Below are 17,036 nucleotides of genomic sequence, written 5' to 3' on the forward strand. Positions count from 1 at the left end.
CTTAGATTCATTGATTTCATCATCAGAGGATATTCTGTCCACTTGCAGCTGTCATCTCCGCTGCAGCGAACGAGAATACCCCAAGAATAAAAAGATTTAAAGTCCACTTATTTTTACATCTTTGGCAAAAATAGTTCAGTTGTCGCAAAAGCCCATCAACTGATGACCTCTCACGAATTCTTAAACGAAATGTTCTCAAAGCCATATTCACTTCCAAGACGGAGACTAAGTTTTCTCCATTTTTTCTTCAGTAATATATTAGCTTTTCACATGTTTTTTTCTCAAGAGATAGCACGACTTCAAGATAGCTCTTTTCAGAAAAATCTGTACAAATTTGGTTGCGATGCATGAGGCGCACCGGACCAATATATCTCGGTATAAAAAGATTTAAAGTCCACTTATTTTTAATTTTTTAGACAAAAATAACTTTCAATTGACACTGAGACCTCGCCGACAAGTGGCATTCATTTGTCATCCACATTTCTCAGAAGTTAAAAAACACGTGGAATTCAATAGAAGTTGTGACGAATGAATTAACATTTGAAGTAAGAGTTTTTTTAAGGGAGTGTCAAAGCATGATTTGACATTATGTTTTTTATGAAGCTCATTTCTGACGAGCCAATGACTGGCATGAAAAGGCCTTGAGATGGACACCAGAGCTATAACCCACATTCTACGTAAGACAGAATGGTACTACCATCTCAAAGAAGTAACCTACATTATGCAGGAAGTTTCCGTACCATCCACGTTAAGAATTGACTTCTTAATCAATATTCTCATGAACTGCGTTTATTATCAAAGCAATTACCAAGAAATGGCAGAACAAGGTGCTAGGCCTGCCTACATTTATTTCAACGAAAATGCTAGTTTTCATCATGGAGCCGCTGTGGTGTAGTGGCTTGGACTCTCGACCAGCGGTCAAGAGGTCCCGGGTTCAATCCCCACTGTCAGCGTGAGACTGTAGGCTGGTCTCTCTGTCTTACTTGCCTCTCTGCACCCAGGTACCGGTCAGAAATGCACAGATTATAGCGCTGGTTGAGCAGCTCATCTGTGGTCTACTGAAAGGTTTCAGGACAGACCGGGGTTAAACTGAAAGTCGGATGATAACCTATATCGTAGTTGATATCAGACTATAAACCCTAAACTTTAACTTTAACTTTTTTATTTGTTTTTTACTCTAAATCCATTCTTGGAGGACAGTCGGAGGATCATTGCTGCTTCCAAATAGATGAAAGCAACTTAATCTACTTGTTGTAGAATATGAATTGTATCCTGACAAGCTTTCAATTTTGCCCCCTCAAAAAGTATATGCTCGTTGACAAATCAAGATAATTATCTTTCAAAAGAAATATGTAATTCCCACTGAGCAGACCACACCCAAAATAAAGTATAAGTAAAGGACAGCAATTTTCCCCGACAACCATTCACCAAAAGGATCGTTCAACTGAAATAACTCACATGTCGTTGATTTAAAACAAAAGGATTCACATTAAAAAGCCAAAAGTGGATAAAGATTAAGACAGAAAATAAAGATTAAAGATCTCCAGACAAGAGAATGTCAAATCTCCTGGGACTATGATCAACAGAAGAATATTAATCATGGTGCAGGCACCATACCCAAAGGCCCTGAGCCATGATCCCTAATTCCCTTCTTTATGGTAACGAGGTTTAAAGGGACACTTGGATGATATCAGAACAATGGTAAAAGATGGACCCCAGATTTTTTAGGACAAAACCTGGATAGTCCCAGTAGCACTAGGATTAGGGCATGATCTTTTTTTATAGACGACTGTCACCTGCTTCTTCCGGTTGACAGAAATAATCCAGTCTTGGTCGACATCCAACACAAAAATAGACAAAACAAAAATAAGAAGACTTCTTTATTGGTCAGGGTCAGGCACGGATCCAAGAGGGGCGCACCCGGCGCACGCCCCCCCTTATTCCGGCACGGTGTAAAAAAATTGTAGCCCAAATTAAAGTGGTGCTCAATATTTGAAGATCAGATGCCAGGAAATCGCATATATGGAGTCTTATCTATAAAAAATTTCTGGGGGGGGCCCCCCCCCCAGACCCCCCATTGTCGCTTCACGCCTGCGGCACTCGCAATTGGGGCTTCGCCCTCAAAGTGCACCCCTCCTTTCGAAATATCCTGGATCCACCCCTGAGGGTGTTCGACCTGGTATCTTTTTGGATGCTGCATGAAGTACAGAGAAGCAAGGGAATGTCAACAAGTATAGATCTTGTTATAGATGGTGGCAAAATAGAGCAGTGTGTATCACTGCAGTTTCTATTCTTTTAATCACAATGGTCATGTTGTGGATGGCTATGTAACATGTCTCAGTAACAAAAATCGCTCATTTGTGAGGCGCTTAAAGGGGGACTATAGGCAGGAGCAGAGGGGCTAATTTGTCCATCTTCAAGTGACTAGTATACACAGTAAGGGCCCTTGGTCATGTCACACTCAGCACTAAATATATTCCTCATACAAACGCGAATCATTTCGACATACTGTATTATATGTGAGAGACTCCTATTGGCGACTTGATATAACTTTATCTTGCCTGCCTAGCTGCTGCCAATATTGTCCCTTTAACTTGCCTTTTCTATAAAAGCTGCAATAAAATATAGCTTCTGGTACCAAAACACATGAAACTGAAAACATTCAAATATATAGTTAAATTGTTACAGAAGAATATGATAGGGCATTAAACATTTTGAAGATCTATTAAGATGAAGCATTAGCAACAAATGGAGGAGACCATCTGGCCCCTAAGTGAGCAGCAATTGTTCATATCTTGTTTTCACTATTCCCAAAAACATTACAAAACTCACCAAGCGACATGAATACTTGAAGGGTCAGTCTCTGGCTTTCCAAATCCCACTTTTAGCATAAACCATGTCGTCTGCTTGATGATAAAGCTGTGGGACATCTTGTGGAAGAATCTGACCCGGTCCAATAACAAAAGTCGAGCTAAGAGTAGACATCACCAAAATAGTTTCGTAACCTCTCAATTTTCTCTCAAACATTTCACACCTAATTCTATGTTCATTTCATCCTCCATACTGTATGGATCATAATAGCAACAATCGGAGAGGTCACCGAATGACTGACCAACCAACTTCACACGCTGGACGAAAATTAACATCGCATTTGGCTGTCCACATCGCTAACCATCGATATGGGCGGGCTATGCCAAATGTCCCCTCCAATGATCAACCTTTGTAGTGTATTTTTAAATCCCTTCCACGGGGAAGTTCATGTATTTTTGTTCTTACTATAATTATTATGGAATTTTTATCTAACCCCAAAATAGAGATGAAGGGCCACGCACCCCTTATAGATGACACTGTCAACTTTGGTCAGGAATATCTGCAAGTTCCTCCCATGGAATGTGGTATTTTTGCCCAGGCTGGCCGACCCCCGCACGAGTTATTACCCAACCATGCCTTAAAGGGCAAAAATTGTCATATTTATTTCCTGGCCAAGTGGGTTATTATTGTCACGAACGGAGAATCGTTGATAAAATTAGACAGAACTTGTGAACTCCGCCACTACAAACATGTCAAAACTTGCTGCTAACAATTTCAAACCCATCCGAACCCATCAAAGCACAATTTTCATCCTCCAACAACTGTTTTCATCAATCCACCTCGAACCTATTTTTGCCTCTTGCTCATGCTACTTCACAGATCCATGAAAAAACTGTCACATCTGCCTCTATTATCATAAGATTATTTTTGTCTGCACTTAAAAATAAGTGGGATTTAAATCTTTTTATATCGAGTTTATTTTTGTGCCTGACCGAATCAGCAGCTGCGCGTGGCCTTTCGCGATACTCAACGTCAAGATCTTGCCCCTCATTTTTCAGCCCTCTTAGCCAGAAGGGCGGCACACAGATGTCAAACTGTTGAATTAGATGATCAAACTTGTCATCTTTTCTGCATCATCGGAGGATGTTTGTTTTTGCCTCTCTGCTATTGTACCGTCAGTCAAGGGGAAAAGCCTTGAAGAAGTTGACAAGTTAGCTTTTGGCTCTTGGAGAAGGGATTTTTTTAGCTTTGGTGCATTGTATCAGCCCTGAAGAGGTCCCCATAGATAAATTAGATGAATGTCACAACGGTATGCAGATTTAGGCATTTCCTCAAGACTTCTCCTTCAACAATTCAGTATCAAGTGTAAATGCCTCTCTGCTATTGTACCGTCAGTCAAGGGGAAAAGCCCTTATGATATTACCTCTAGAAGTTGAGAAGTTGGTTTTTGGCTCTTGGTGAAGGGATTTTTTAAGCTTTGGTCAAGACTTCTCCTTCAACAATTCAGTATCAAGTATATTTACGCATTTCAATCTTCGCTCATTCTTTACTAAATCATTTAACAACAAGAAAGGGCAAGAAAAGAACAACAAGAAAGGTCATCCTTTACAACCCGTTAAGGAATCGTCAACAATGAAAACAGAATAGAAGGTCATCAAGATTCTGCCGGGAAGACCACCAAGTGACTTTGCGGGAAATAATTACACATGAGTACAATGCAAAAACTAGATTTAATCTGCTATGAAATGTTCATTAATAACCTTGTCTGTGTAATGTGGCCCTCATTTCACCTCTTTAATCATATTCGAGTGTTTGGCAGTCATATACATGGGTAGAGTGTGATCATAAACTGACATAAAGGATCAGAAATTTCACATGAAATATCGTGCATAATAACCAATTCTCTCGGTACAAAACAGTAAAGTTCAGGCCAGATGATCGGGTATTGTCAACCTCTGCTATTTCGGTCCCCAGTAGATTTGCTCATATGCAAAATCATGCAAAATTCCGATGTGGTGTCCTCATATGGTATCTATCGTTGGGCCGAATATTTGTACCAAAGGGTTCCTCCTAAAGGTAAATGGACTACACTAATATTTAAAAATTTGAATTTGAATTATGTATTACATCAACTGATTTGATAACATTTAACTTGAAATGCATAGTTTTCCTAATCCTGGTATCTGTTTTTTGATGATACAGCAGACTATCTCTCATTGAAATTTGGTTAAAGATGTGGTTACTTTAATATAAGACTTAAAGTTTCATCAGATCATTTTGTATGAAGTACCTTTAAGGGTGACCTATCAATTGTTGATGATGATCCACCTATTGTCTCCAAGACTCATCCTCAATGGGCAGTTCACGGCCTATTTGTGTGCCATTGACTGGTGAAGATGGCCCCCATATCCAGACAAAACTGTCTCTCGGGGCAAGTTTTTGCTTCACAGGGGAGAACTAAGCCGACCATGAAAATACCAGCCCTGAGACAATGGCCGTTCTTGAGCGTGACGGCTATAAACCAATACCGTCCCATTCACGTGAGATAATGCCCCACTTGTCCCCAACTAGCACTGTCATCGTTCATAATTGATAGAAAAATATCACCATTACACGCAAGCAATAGCGCCATTGTTGAGGGTCTCTGAGGAATTTCACAACAGGTGAATTAACCCCCTGGCAACTGGAGTTTGGCACAGTTGTCAGGCAGCACTGATTTCAGTATTAGTGTTGTCGATTCAGACTTATATTGACACGTGGTAAAACTTTTGAACAATAATTTGGAATCTTTGTTATAGCTTTGCAAACTGTTTCCATCCAAGACAGTATTTTAGAGTACCGGTTTTACGAAGATGTCTTTGTTGAACCTTGTTTTTAACCCATAACAACACAACACCTTTCATCATTTGGCACGCTCCACAATCCGTAGGAATGACAGAGTACGAATGCCTGTGCCGGGCCGTGGTCGAATGCCTGTGCCGGGCCGTGGTCGAATGCCTGTGCCGGGCCGTGGTCGAATGCCTGTGCCCAGCCGTGGTCGAATGCCAGTGCCCGGCCGTGGTCGAATGCCTGTGCCCGGCCGTGGTCGAATGCCTGTGCCCGGCCGTGGTTGAATGCCTGTGCCCAGCCGTGGTCGAATGCCAGTGCCCGGCCGTGGTCGAATGCTTGTGCCCGGCCGTGGTCGAATGCCTGTGCCCAGCCGTGGTCGAATTCCAGTGCCCGGCCGTGGTTGAATGCCAGTGCCCGGCCGTGGTCGAATGCCAGTGCCCGGCCGTGGTTGAATGCCTGTGCCCAGCCGTGGTCGAATGCCAGTGCCCGGCCGTGGTCGAATGCCAGTGCCCGGCCGTGGTCGAATGCCTGTGCCCAGCCGTGGTCGAATGCCAGTGCCCGGCCGTGGTCGAATGCTTGTGCCCGGCCGTGGTCGAATGCCTGTGCCCGGCCGTGGTTGAATGCCTGTGCCCAGCCTTGGTCGAATGCCTGTGCCCGACCGTGGTCGACAAGTCCTGTGATAAATCATATATGTGATCCTACATATACTCGTAAATCATTTTTTATACCTACTTTGTAGGATCACACTCCCGAGACCTGGGCTGGGATGCCACAATGAATAGACCGCATTTAAAATTTCAAAATGTTCTCTTGAATGTTTCAACAACAAGGTGATTTAAGACCCAAGGGCCTGGATGTGGATCGTCCCTCATTTCTCAATCGTCTACAAATAACCTCATTCTCCTTGGGGGGGGGGGCCTTAAATACCAGTAATTAGTTAATCATCAGAGATGCCATTGAAAATACGCTTTGATGCCATCCCAAATGAGGTGAATGCCAAATTATTTTGTCAAAAAACTACAATGACAAGATTTTACTCCCCGAATAATAAAAAACTGGCAGGGGTGAAATAGTGCCTCTACTGCACGAGATCATATTTCAGATCTAAAAGCAGCTTTGGGGTACAGGTGATAGGATATGGGTAATTGGCAGTATCAGTCCCATCCTTAGTTTGTCAGGATTTGCTATAAGTTGGTGTACATGGATGTACATTAGTGTAGGCCAAGTTGGGATGAATTTTACTTTTCAGTCCTTTCATCCAACTCGACTGGATATACACAGAGGACCCTGGCGAATTTCGTTGACACCGGACTGTCCTACCAGCATCCCGTTCTACCCCAGTGACTTGACAGGTTACCATGAAGACCACAATTGGGCCCATCTTATTTCTTACCCGGAGCCTATTAGAGAAGGGCCTTTGTATATATGTCATCATATGACAATGGAAGGATATCGTAAAGGAGACGAGGGCATAATAGAGATTCAAGGGATGAGAAGATGATCTCTGTATTTGTCATTGATCGTCTAGGTCCATTCAAGATATGTACTTTAAGTGGAAAATTCTCATAACCATTTCAGACATTATCCGCAATGTGACCTTATATTACTGTATGTGTTTGTTACGACAATGCGATAATATTGTAAAGAAGGTGTCGTCCAAAAAAGGTGGAAAGATGACCCTGACATTCAATCACATGCTGCAAATTCAAATTCAAATTCAAATATAATTTATTGTGTCTGTATAAAAGATTGCTTTTATATAAGATGGAAAATACAATAAACTGTCCAGTGGGATAGATCAGAGAGAAAGTCAACAGATATCTGTCTGCTACATGAGGTGAATATGGTAACAATTCTCAAATAGAATTGAGATTTCACGTAAAGTAGCAACAAAAAAGCCCTTCCTTGGTCCTCAGGTTAGCAAAGAAAGAAAGAAAGTTAACTTTGAGCAGTGTGCACAATTGGAGGAAATCCATTTCCCTTACGACAATAAAATTTCTGGCACTTCCATCCCACGATTGCCAGAATCACAAATGTTTATTTCCGATTGAGCAAACACCGTCACCTATTTCAGAGAGATCACTTCAAGATGACCGAGCCATTTTTAACTTGCATGGAACGTGAAGTCAGGTTGGCCTGACCGATGCCCCCGGGTGCCATATCGTCAATTTATACCAAAATAATATTCATAAACTCGAGAAGGAAGTCGTGTGACCCTGGTCAACACAGACTACCTCCTGTTCGGGGTTATTTTGACCAAGGCTATTTCAGAGCTGGCTCCGTGCCAGCACCTGGGTGGACTTAGCAACCATTATTGCCAAAATTTGGGTCCAATTTAACAAGCCACAATGATGTATGCACCTTCTGTATCAGTGAAAGCATCAAAGTACTGGCACATACATCCTTTTGACCTGAAACAGACTCTAAAGGAATTTCACGCATTAGCAACATGCTCAAGGATGGCCATCGACTGGGGTGATAATTCCGTGACAGCAAATGGTAGTAAGAGCTGCAGGGGTCACTTAGCAACCTGTAAATAACCATCAAAATCTGTCGAAGTAATCTGGCGATGATGACCCCTTAAGTTGGGTCTAACGAAGGCGATAATGAGACTCATTACTCTGCAAAAGAACCAAACAATGTTAAGTGAAGGTCCAGTTTCATTGAACATTTCACCACTAAATTCTCTATGTATGCAAATGTATTGGTAGTCAAATCACTTTCAACAATTAGAATATTGAGTTCAGAGCCAAGCATCAACTAATGACATTAATAGCTTATAAACAATATTGGGAGATTTCATGTCAAGTAGGAGGAAACTGGACATCCCGGAGGAAACGTACCTCAGTAGAGTCACCCTCTCTATCACGAGTGTACCAGGACCGACCGGTAATCAAACTGCGGCCCTCAGTGGTGACAGACGCTGCATGTTACGACTATGCTTCTCTACCATCCACAAACTTGAATATATAGTCAGAATTCATAGAATTAGGCCTATGCAGTGTCTGCACAATTAGATACTGACCCTTTATACAACATTTTACTAACTTATTCTTTACCCTCCAAAGATCTGAGGCAATGTAGACTGTGACAGAAGGGATCTGAGGCGTGTTGATACAAATTGAACCACTAATAAGGGGCCATAATGTCAAGCGGTTCCAGAGGCAAGCAGCTGGTTCTATAACAATGCAAATTCAATTGAAATGGTGATGATGACCCTATTATGATACATTACACTTTCAATATGATACATTACACTTGTTGAATTACTTGATCATGCAAGAGCAGATAAATTTTCGAATCATTAAATAATTTTTTGGTCAGATTTTGTGATTTGATGTTTTTCTGTGCTGTCACTTATTCTGAAGCTAAAATTTCAGTACCAGTTGACAAGAGAAATTTCAAATTTGACCTTTATCAAGTAAATGAATTGAAATAGGGTTTAATCAGCAGGGGCAGAAAACATCTGTCCTTATATAGAATCAGAGACACTACAGGAAATATAACAACTGATTTGGTTCCACACCACTGGAAACAAAAGGCACTCCACTATTAACCATTGTGCAACTTGCTGACAAGTTCTAATAAGGTCAAAATTTAGTTAATGAACTGAAAAAGGGTTTTAGAAGGGGCAAAAAAAAAACACCTGTCCTAATAAACAGAGTCAAAGACACCTGAGAAAAATGATAGCTAATTTGTTATCACACCTCTGGAAGAAATTACTTGTTAGCCTTTTTCCATTTTTATAACAATAGCAAGTCTGACACGGCACCTGCCATCAGCAAATCTAAGTTGTTTTTTCACATTCATTGATGTCCATCTCTTCCTGAATGGCAAAGGCAACATCATAATAACCTCTTTTTTGTATTGTCATATCCCGAGGTGCAGGGACAATCGTGAAGAAAAGAAGAAACCAGCAAAGGCAAACAGCAGCGCTATAGCTTTTATTGTAGGGGCAGATTGCGACAAAATATCTTTCTTGCTGAATTTTGCCACCTCACAGCTTTATAGATATACAGTGGAACCTCCCTTAGTGGACACCTCTCTATTTAGGACACTAGTTTTGGTCCCAAATTGGCTATTTCCATTCAATTTGACCTCTCTATATTAAGGACAGCACTTGTCAGTCCCACCGAGAGGTTCTACTGTACATAGGCTAATCATGATACTTCTCTATATTACAAAATGGCAAATTTCAGTGAAAAAAATACAGTTTAAGATATTTTTTCTAATTATTTCAATCTACTTTGCATCCGTTTCCTCCCAGGAAAACCAAAAATAGCCGAGAACTGTGAGCAGCAGGTGCCAGAAAATGTTTTTTGCCAATTCAACAAGTTCGTGTTTATCTTTTGCACAGCAATGCAAATAACCTGAAGGGCAAAGTCTTGCCTGTGGCTGGATTTGTCATGATATCACAGATTGCGTAGTGTGAAATAAAACTTGTCCAAGCATACAGAGATATTTTGCAAGCTTTGGCAATGCTCCATCTCTGAAAAAGCCCTAGCTCGTAGGAGTAGGATGCTCGGCCGGTAGTAAACATCACACACCATTCAAAAGTCACTATCAGCAGTGAGCTGATTAAGACTCTGAGCCTTCCTCTTTTTTGTTTTCATGTGGAGCTGTCACATTTTCTGGACACAAGCTGAATTAATTCCTGGAGCCACTGACCGAGAGCTACTTTTTTTCCAGGATGAGGTGTGGACTGATTTTTCAATAATCGTAAATTGCTGATTCTCAACCAATATTGAACTATTTGGAAGGAAGTAATATTTGATATTCAGTCAATCATCACCAAGTCGACAGAAAGGGCTTAAGGCAGGCAGGGTCTATGTAAATACCTTTCTTGCCCCTTAACTACCAAACCCACAGATTTTAGCTGTTTTTCCAATTAAAGGAGGTGTCCGTTACAATGGGTTTCCTGTTTTTTATGGCAGACACTCCAGAAGTGTCAAAAGTGTCACCAAAGTGGAGATTATTAACATTATACATCATAGCAACTCAAGAGGTAGTCAGGTAACACTTTTCTGATTACCATTCTGCCATCAAAGCAGTCCAAGTAGAATTTATCCATACTCTTTGACTCCCTCCTGAGAGATCCTAAAGACTGTGTTATTATTTTTTTTATTTTTTTAATCCACACTGTTTGGATATAAAGGAACTTCCTGTTGCTTTAATTAGAAGACTAATCAATGCTTTCTGAGTGGCAAATGGCCTGTGAAGGAATTCGAAATAACAACTTAGAGGGACAATATAGGCAGCAGCTAGGCACGCAAGATAAAGTTACACAAAGTTGCTAAGAGGGGTCTCTCACATCTCACAGTACATCGAATTATATTCAGTGCTGAATCTAACATGACCCAGTGCCCTCACTGTGTTTATTAGTCAGCTGAAGATGGCCAATTTAGCCCCTCTGCACCTGGCTATAGTCCCCCTTTAAAAATGTTTAGACATAGGAGATTAGTACACCCACACCATTCACACCCTAGGTGTTACACACTTTTCCCATTATTTTTCTATTTTTCCTACCAGCATTATTTTCAAAGAAACTTCCTGTTGCTTAATTAGGAAAGCATCCCACTGCTAATTAGTGCATTATCAAAAGTGAATTGAGTGTGAAGGAATTTGGAAAGTATGAGTTGAATATTTTTCAAACAGAGATACACCTCATTTTCATAAAGCAACTCAAAGAAGTAATTGTCTGCATGCATCTCATCACTCGTCTTTTCAAATTCAAGAATCGGTTGGTTTGGAGGAATAAAAAAGTTACCTAAAAAAAGATGAGACCATCATTTAGCTTGATAGAAAATCCCAAGTAAAAAAATATCACTTTCACTTGATATTTGCCCCTAGGCAACACTCATACAATCTCACCACAGCAAAGCATCAAAAACACAAATGGTTAACAGGTTTCTTTAACGGCACATTTACGACAAAGTCAAAAAGTAACAGGCACACAGAATCTGGGCAAGGAAAAGAAATGAGGATCCTTTGAAGAATCTATTTACCAAATTTCTAAAGGAAAATGACTCGCTTTGCGCATCTGCTGCAAGACAGAGGGTGATGAGACTAGGGGCAGGTGACCTGGTCCATCACATTGTGTGGAGGAGGGAACTACCTCAATACTCAAAAGAAGAACAAGTGGAAGTTATTGGAAATGCTCCAGGGGGCCGATTGTGAGCGGAACAGGTTCTTCTCCGGTTATTGTCATCGTAAATGCAAGCATAACCTAGTAAATCATGTATATTCGTCAAAAAATGGGTCAAACCTTTCACGCACAAGGATAACAACAATTTATGTAGAAAACATTCGGAAGGGAGATTTTGAATTTTGAAAAATCTCAGTTATTCTTTGTGGACGAGTTTCTTTGCCTCGAGTTGACTTGTATAGAAATAAGACTTTTTTTATCATAGGTGGAGAGAAATGTTTTTCAAACTTCAATAATTGGAGCCAAACTATCAGATATCAACAAAGAAGCCAAGTCATATCAGTAATACAGTGGAACCTCTCTTAGTGGACACCTCTATATCAAGGACAACCTTGCTATTAAGGACAGTAGTTTTAGTCCCAAATTGGTTGTTTCTATTCAATTTGACCTCTCTAATCAGGACACCTCTCTATTAAGGACAGCACTCATCAGTCTTGAGGGTGTCCTTAATAGAGAGGTTCTACTATAATTTCTTTTTAAAATCCTTTTGGGCCTTGAGTGAGCTTTGTGACTATGATGAGGACAGTAACCAGGTTGGTCAAAACTTCTCATTGCATATGTAGTAAGAGAAATAATAGGAAGTGAACAATTTCTGGAGCTTTGAGGCAATTATTTGATCAACAGCTTAAAGTTAAATCCTGAGCAAGAGAAAAAACAATATGTTGAAAGTTTAAGAAAGAAACTCTGCCTAATGTGTCTGTTCTCGTTGACTAAGACTCGACCAATTAGTCTACAATCATCTATGTGTGACTGAATTAAGAGATTACTGTTCAAAAACAACAGATGAAGAAAATGCACCATTATTCCATAATCTTCTTAAACAATATGTCCAATAGAATAAAGTACAATTATTCCAATCCATTTAGCAATTCACTTCAAAAGAATTTACCTGCACACTTGCAGCGTTTAAAAGAGTAAGGGTGTACCCGACTCCAAATATCAATCAGAACAATATATGCTGTGCTCTATTATAACCCCCCCCCCCATCCCTATCCCACACGCAGATATCAAGCAATCAATTTACCTCGAGGAAAAGTCGTAGTACAGTATCAATATTGTCAAGCGTAGATCTCTTAATCTATTCTTGATATGGATAGTACACGCATGTACTCTCCAGGAGACTACTTCTAGACTGCCTATAGGCCTCCTTTAACTTTTCCAAGTGGTCTCATAAACATCCAGATGCAGTGCCCACAGGAATGCTGTTAAAAGTCAAAGAAATGTTCAAAAGATTTGAATTTTTTATTCTATACTTCTTGTGAGTTCTGCTCCAGTGAACACCCAAGTAGGTGACAGTACGAGGGCAAACTCAGCGGCTGAATCAGTGCGTTCCACCCAATCACCTCATCACCACATGGCCCTTCCCCCGACAGTCAACTCGACCGTGAAACAATCACCTGCTAAAGGCAAATTTTCCACAATTCCACCTGCTGCCTCGGAATTCTGAACCACGGATGAGAATGGGTCTTTTATGATATCATGCCAGGAAGCTCGGAGTGAGAGATTTTTCTTTACAATAATTACAAGCCTCTAGGACGTGTCCCCGATTGATCTTTACAACCCTCTGGTGCACTCTTCAGCCCCCAGTCTCTCTGGTATGTAATTGGGAGCATTTACAGCACCCAGAAACGGATTGTCTCGATTGTCTGCCAATGAGATTTCTCAAGTGATGCTTTGGTGCATGGGTATAAATGTTGTAAAAAAGATTCGGGACAACTGTGGCAATACTAATACTACTATTATTTCCTCCAAACCATTGTCACAAAATCCTACTCAATGCCTTAGCCAATTAGCTTAAAACTTTCTCTTTGGAATAATTTTGAATATTTTCTCGAATACCCACAAGTCACTGACAATACTAATACTCCACCAAATGTAGCTTAACAAACAATCAACATCAAGCACAAAAAATCAAGGAAATAATTGTTCAAAGGACTTCAAAGTATTTCCTGCACAGAGTCAGTTTTTTTCTCTGGAGACAATACAGGACAAATTGACAAATACTCCCAAGGACAAAAGCACATCCAGAAAAACCCTTCAGGTTGTACTGACCCTGGGGAACAACTTCCTAATTAGCGACAAATTGTCAATAATTAGCTTTCCTTCAAATTGGTTCTGTTTTGTTTCTGCGGAGTCCTTGAGAAATTCAGGAGGACAGTATCCATTCAGAAATCAAAATCATCTTGTTGTGACAGGACTGTTTCCAAGAACAATTTGTTGTATTTCTTATTTTGCCAGAGACCCCTTCATCAGTGGAAATAACAAATAATGCTACAAAGATTCCTGGGCTAATTCACCAGGAACTTTGGGGCATTTTGGTTGATATTTATCTCTAAATTCTGCAGATGATCTCCAACTTAAGAATAAGAAGTTGTTGTACCAATGGGATTTGCATTAGTCATCCAGGCCAATGACAAGACTCAATCCACAAGACACATCAGCTTTTGTTAAGAAGTTTTCTAAAGATGTGTACTTTAGCGGCCAAGGTCTTGAAACATTGATGCAACAGTGTGGTAGATAGAAGATAATCTCCACTCCAAGATAAGCCACATTCAGAAATCATCCGAGGTCATCCATGGAAAGATCCTATGGCTTTTTCCGCTGTTGAAGACAGATGGAAAGTCACAATCTCTCTCTACAAAACTTTGAAGCCCTCTAGCCAAAGGATCATCGCCACTCCAAGATAACCGAAGCCAGCAACATTCGGCATCACTCCTCTCCATCTAACAACTTCCCTTCCACTCATCTTCTTAAACTTTGGCTAGAAATGTCAAGCCACTCATACCAAATACAGTAGAACCGCCGTTAGCAGGCACCTCTCTATAAGGACAACCTCTCTGTCAAGGACACTAGTTCTGGTACCAAAGTGGTTGTTTCCATTCAATTTGACCTCTCTAATCAGGACACCTCTCTATAAAGACAGCATTTGTCAGTCCTGAGGGTGTCCTCAATAGAGAGGTTCTACTGTCGTCAAAGTTCTTATCAAATTGCATTAAAAAGAACATAATATGTTCAAATTTAATTCACTTCAATACCATTTCACGATAACCAGAATGACAAATTCACAAACTGAAATGGCCCAGGTGCATATCATACGCAGAATTATTGGCAAAAAAAACCTATTTTGGGGTTGTTGGTTTGCCTGACAACCCCATCCATATGCCCTTGAGCGGCCCAAAGAGGATGATTATCCCACCTTTCTATTTACCAATACCCGTCAGTCTTGATTGGGTTAATTGACATCAATCAGCACGCTTTGTTGGTAGAAATTTTTATAATATCAGGCATTTTGCCCATTCTCCAAACACGGAGCTCAGCATCTGAATATGGTCTGGTGTTAATAATTTAACACCCTTCTTTGAAGAATGCACTGGAATTGATGGTCCTTCCATAAGCATCTTGATTGGTTGTTAATGAAGGTGAGAAAACAGATTTCAAACACAAACAACCAATTTGTGTTTTCCCATGTTGCAGCCAAGTCCTCATTCATCCTTTTCCTTAGTATCTTTAAAGGAGCACTGACATGGGCATTGCCAGGGGTGGGGGGGGGGGGGGGTCAGGGTAGTGCAAAGATCACTGCTTATGAGAAAAGTTCTTGAGCTTCCCTATACATCATATAACACTGCTACATGTACAGAAATCAAAAATAATGATTTTATTGACCCAACGTCATACAGTTGGGGACCCAGGATTTCAAACAACTTGCAATTTACGCTAAAAAATCCTGATAATTATTTTTTCCATGGTCAGTAGCCGCACTTACACCACCTGAAAATGGACCACCAATCTTGATTCTTGAACCAATGCCGCACCATCGAAAATCCACCAAGCGCTTACACCAGCGCTGCAGCTAGTTATAAAATCCGGCTACAGATGGCGCGCAAACAATAAGCAGAACGCAGAAAGCCTTGGCAGAAAGCGCCATTTCGAAAGCGCCGCCTGGAGCCGAACCATCTAACTAGCTAATTGCCGATCCATTTGCGCGTACACCACGACAAAGCCGAGCTTTTAACAAGCCGGGCGAATTTGGACCATCAAGCTTGGTGGGACAAATTCGCTCGGCAATTTGTATCGGCAATGGATTGCCGAACCAATTTGTCGCGGCAATGTGGTGGTGTAAGTGCAATTGGTCCACCAATATTTCGTGGTGTAAGCGCAGCTAATGTCAATGATCTTTCTGAAATTTGAAAGGGGTGTCATGCTGGGACTTCATGCACTACTTTGCTTAAAGAATTGTTGTTCTTACCTGTGGCGTTCTACATAGCTGGCAAGAGCCTTTCCATTCCCAAAATCTATAATCTCATCTCATTGATTAGGATCAATCAAGAGTAATCAGCCACCATTACTGCAGGACCCCAACATACTTATCCTGTTCCCTAAATAAACTCAATAAATCCCTCTTTCACATTCTACCCTCACCCTTGCTTATGGATCAGCACGCTTTGTTGGTAGAAATTTTTATAATATCAGGCATTTTGCCCATTCTCCAAACACGGAGCTCAGCATCTGAAAATGGTCTGGTGTTAATAATTTAACACTATTCTTTGAAGAATGCACTGGAATTGATGATCCTTTTGATTGGTTGTTAATGAAGGTGAGAAAACAGATTTCAAATCCAAACAACCAATTTGTGTTTTCCCATGTTGCAGCCAAGTCCTCATTCATCCTTTTCCTTAGTATCTTTAAAGGAGCACTGGCATGGGCATCGCCAGGGGCGGGGAGGGGGGGTCAGGGTAGAGCAAAGATCGCTGCTTATGAAAAAAGTTCTTGAGGTTCCCTATACATCATATAACACTGCTAATGTACAGAAATCCAAAATAATGATTTTATTGACCCAACATCATAAGAATATCAGAGCAAGCAGTTTTGGACCCAGGATTTCAAACAACTTGCACTTTACGCTAAAAAATCCTGATAATTTTTTTTTCCATGGTCAATGTCAATGATCTTTCTGAAATTTGAAAGGGGGATGTCCTGCTGGGACTCTATGCACTACTTTGCCTAAAGAATTGTAGTTCTGTACAGGAATTACCTGTGGCGTTCTACATAGCTGACAAGAGCCTTTCCATTCCCAAAATCTATAATCTCATCTCATTGATTAGGATCAATCAAGAGTAATCAGCCACCATTACTGCAGTACCCCAACATACTTATCCTGTTCCCTAAATAAACTCAATAAATCCCTCTTTCA

The sequence above is a fragment of the Lineus longissimus genome, chromosome 5 (assembly GCF_910592395.1).
Source record: "Lineus longissimus chromosome 5, tnLinLong1.2, whole genome shotgun sequence".
Lineage (NCBI taxonomy): Eukaryota > Metazoa > Nemertea > Pilidiophora > Heteronemertea > Lineidae > Lineus > Lineus longissimus.